Source organism: Eptatretus burgeri, chromosome 16 (assembly GCF_056783735.1).
Source record: "Eptatretus burgeri isolate ZD-2024b chromosome 16, Ebu_testis_v1, whole genome shotgun sequence".
In the NCBI taxonomy this organism is placed as follows: Eukaryota; Metazoa; Chordata; class Myxini; order Myxiniformes; family Myxinidae; genus Eptatretus; species Eptatretus burgeri.
In genome coordinates this window covers 58,139,412-58,144,263 of record NC_140976.1, presented here as the reverse complement: position 1 = coordinate 58,144,263, position 4,852 = coordinate 58,139,412, and positions in this window count along the sequence as shown.

Genomic DNA, 4,852 nt, shown 5'->3' with positions numbered 1-4,852 from the left:
GACGGTACCATCGGCCGGGATACCCCTCCTGCCGGATTCCAACCACACGTGCAGCCATGACGTCACCGTGCGCATATAAAAAAAACCACAAGCCACACGTCTCGAGGGGTTCCCCACGCGAACACATGTGCCCTGCCCGTTGGAGCTGAACACACACGATCGCGTGGAGAACCCGTCCGGTCCAAATCCATTTACCTGCCTAAACTTTGTCCGTCCGCGGGATCGGCAAATCCACCGCGTGCGTTTCCGGACCGGGACTTCACTCTCGCAAGCGAGCACGTGGTGGTCTCGTGCGTTGCACAGCACGAACCGCGTGCTCACTGCTGGGCGAACCCGGCACGGTCCTCGAAACAACTACAGCCGCTACTCGGCTTTCTTTCCTTACATGTCGCCGTCGTCGCCATTGAACCCACGCACACCTGCGTGTCACGACGCACACAGTCCACTCCATCACATTCACACGGGGAGACGCGGCTGCGTGCTCCCGCATGCCAACCGACATCTCCCTTACATACCGCTCTCTCACACACACGGTCTCCCTGGCACACAGCGACCTTGCACACGGCCGTTCACTCACGCGTGCCTCACTACTCACACAACCCATACTACTCACACGTGGTGCTCTATTCACTCGCGCGGGGGCACTCACCCGCGGTGCCTCACCCACACACGCGAGGGCACTCAACCGCTGTGCCTCATCCACACTGGCCGTTTCATCCACACACACGGTTCCTCATCCACACACCGTGCCTCACTCATACACGCGGGGGCACTCACCCGCGGTACCTCACTCATACTGGCCGTTTCACTCACACACACGGCCTCTTCCACACACGGTGCCTCATCCAAACACGGCGTGCTGGGAAGCACGCACTCCAGCACCATCGCCACCACACCACTCACACACGGGGTCGCTTCCACACACGGGGACGCACTCACGCCTTGCACCACACACACAGGGACAACCACACTGGGGATTTGTGTCCCCACAAGGGTCTCCGGGGCCTCTACACCCCCCAAGCTCTCCGTGCACCCGTCCACAGCACTCGTCCCCTCAACCTCGCAAAACACGACCGAACTCACCTGGTCGTGACTCGCCTCAAGGGGGCATACTCCCTCCCCTCGTTCCTGGAGGAGGCCATCCCGCTGCTCGCACCGGGTCCCAACACGCTCCGCGAGCTCACCCCCATTGTCCTCCACTACCTCCGTGTGTGTGTGTGCGTCACTTACCCCGTCCTCACCGTGTAGTCTTCCCTCTATTTTTTCTGTCTCCCGTGTCTCTGCCAACTCTTCACCCTTTACCTCCCTTGTCTCAACTATTATTTCCGTTGTCGTCACCTCGTGTCTCGTCTCACACGTTTTGGTCTCCCCATTTAATTTTTCCCTTTCGGTCATCGTCACGACCCTCGCCCAACACGTTCCACGAATTATTTTTTCACCCGCCTCCACCGCGGGCCTGTCAGCCGTTGCACCCCCTTCCAGCTCGTTTGTTCCGACACGTGGAGTCGCCATTTTAAGTTCCCTGCTCACGGCCTTCATGCCCGCCTGCAGGCTTCGGCCCATGTTCTGCGTCTCACCCCGTAGCTCTTTCATTTCTTCTTTCATGTTTGCTTCCATTCCGTTTATTTGCTTGTTCATTTCGTTTTTCATTTCATTTGTATTTGTATCCATCTTCTCGTTCATGCCTTTCATTTCGTTTTTCATTTCATTTGTGTTTGCATCCATTTTTTGTGTATTCGCATCCATCTTTTCGTTCATTGCCGCCAGCATGGCGCATAGCTGGGCCATGTTGGATGCACTCAGCTGAGCCGTTTCGGCAAGGGTTGGGGAAGGGTCTTGGTGGAGAGGGGGAGGTGTCATACACCGCGGCCGCTGCCGCACCCACCTCGGGCCCTGGGTTCAGTTGGGCGAGTCCGTGTTCCTGCACAATCAACATTTCCTGCTCGGGGATTCCATCCTGGACCATGGACTCTACATTATTACACATATACATTTCTAATACCCCCGGCTCCCGCTCGCCTTGAGACGCCATCTTGCTTCTCGTGAAGGGTTAATTTGCTCGCTCGTAATTTGGAGGGAATCGGGGGTCGCTTCTCTCACCCCTGGACCGATTCCCGTAAATTTAGCCGGAGACAGGAGAGCCCGTTTTCCTGTTCTCCGACACCAGTGCCGCGAGGAGGGCGATGGATTTGTATCCCACTCCTGACACCAGTGTTGCGGTCTTCGCGCCCGCCGGCGTGCGACGGCCACGTAACTCGAATCGCGGCACGTCGCCCACCGGACGGACAATCCAGTCGTGACCCTCTCGGACTAACGCCGGGAACCAGTCACGGGTGGACCTTTCGGTCACACCGCGATCGAGCCAATCAGCCCCCCGCGTGGGATAGGGTTGCTCGCCAAATTCGAACTACCTAAGTACCCACGCGGAGGGTAGACCGAGCGATCGCACCTCGCCGCAGGTCGACTTCGGACACGGGCCACTTAAGCGACCCGTTCCGTACTATCAGAATAACCGAGCGGTGTTATCGTCGACCTCGACGGTTCGATTAATTATCGGGCGTATTCAGCCCACTACCAACCCTTTACGTGAAGCAAGATGGGGGTTCAATGGGGAAAAGACGAAGCGAAGCGGGAGAACAGTTCAACAATAAAGCACGTTTATTCTCGGCACACGGGAAGCACACAAATACAATTCCACCAAATGCACACAAAAAAGAAAACACAATTCCATTTACACAAAAAGCAAACATAAAAGTGAAAACACAGTGCAGAGCTAATACCGACTACCGAGCACACGGCAACACTTATACAATTCTACTTCACAGACGGCGCCGACAACACATACCCAAAACCAAGGAAAGAAATACCCTCAAGAATGAGGTAGGCCTGGGGCCGAGACCTGGTCGGGCCTACCCGTCTGGTGATGAGACGCGGAGCGGCGATGGCCCCGCAACCCGCGGGCCTCGTGGACAGTGCCTGGCAGGGGGTGGGAACGGGGCCCCCTTGGTCGCACTATCTCAGCGCGGGGGGAAACAGGAGGGGGGTTGCTGATGCTCGGGGCATAGAGGATCTTTATTATATGCGACGAGCGTCTCCACCTCGGCCAGGTCGCGCTGCCGGCCTCCCAGGGGTGCAGCTCCCTGCACGACGCGAGCACCCCCTCGTCCGCCCTCGCCGCCTCTCCACAGCTCGTCCCCTCCGTTCCGACTTCAACGCACACGACGAGCAGCTCCACCGCCCGCGAAGTCTCGACTCTCTGTTCCGACTCCTTCGCCTCGTTCCGACTCCTTCGCCTCGTTCCGACTCCTTCGCCTCGTTCCGACCTTTACTACTCGTTCTGCTGACTCTTTCGCTCCGACTTTTACGACTCCTTTGACTGCCGAACACCGTCCTTTTTATCCCCCCGTAACTTCGCCTTTGACCCCCTCCCTTTGACCTTTCAACTCGCTCCCCATTGGCCCGACAAAAAGTGGGCGTGAAGGCTTTTTGATCCACAAATTTGCATATATCGATCGCCCTGGGGGGCGGGGCCAATTCGCCCCTCGCTCACCGATTGGACGGCAAAAAGTGGGCGTGTGTCGTTTTCGATCCGTTTTTGAAGCAGAAAATCCGTGATTTTGTACACGCTGTTCAACGTGCGCCCTACACGAGTCCAGCATCGGTGCCCATAGGTGGCGCGCGAGATGACGGTGATGCGATGGTGGCGAGTTGTGACGGTAAAGGTCGTGGCGGTTGTGGTGAAGCGGTGGTTGTGGTCGGTGGTTGATGTTGTGGTTGTGATCATGGCGGTTGGTCCAAAATAAAGATAGTAAAAGAAAAACGGCTATCCTGAAGAGTCGCAGCACGTATAAATGACATGTATTCCCACTAGACAACGGGTTTGGGCCTAACTACACATGCACTTACCGAGATACCTCACCTAAGGGACCTGAATGGTGGTTTGCGAATCTGGTAACCACAACAATATGTATATATGTATATGTGAGGGGGTATGTATATATGTTTATGTATATATGTATATGCGACGGGGTATGTGTGTATATATATATATATATATATATATATATATATATATATATATATATATATTGTTGCGGTTTTCGCGCCCGCCGGCGTGCGGACGGCCACGTAACTCGAATCGCGGCACGTCGCCCACCGGACGGACAATCCAGTCGTGACCCTCTCGGACTAACGCCGGGAACCAGTCACGGGTGGACCTTTCGGTCTCACCACGATCGAGCCAATCAGCCCCCGCGTGGGATAGGGTTGCTCGCCAAATTCGACCTACCTAAGTACCCACACGGAGGGTAGACTGGGCGATCGCACCTCGCCGCAGGTCGACTTCGGACACGGGCCACTTAAGCGACCCGTTCCGTACTATCAGAATAACCGAGCGGTGTTATCGTCGACCTCGACGGTTAGACATCGGGCGTATTCAGCCCACTACCAACCCTTTACGTGAAGCAAGATGAGGGTTCAATGGGGGAAAAGACGAAGTGAAGCGGGAGAACAGTTCAACAATAAAGCACATTTATTCGCGGCACACGGGAAGCACACAAATACAATTCCACCAAAAGCACACAAAAAAAAAAGAAAACACAATTCCATTTACACAAAAAGCAAATATAAAAGCGAAGACAATGCAGAGCTAATACCGACTACCGAGCACACGGCAACACTTATACAATTCTACTTCACAGACGGCGCCGACAACACATACCCAAAACCAAGGAAAGAATATCCCCAAGAATGAGGCGGGCCTGAGGCCGAGACCGGGTCGCGCCTACCCGTCTGGTGATGAGACGCGGAGCGGCGATGGCCCCGCAACCCGCGGGCCTCGTGGACGGTGTCT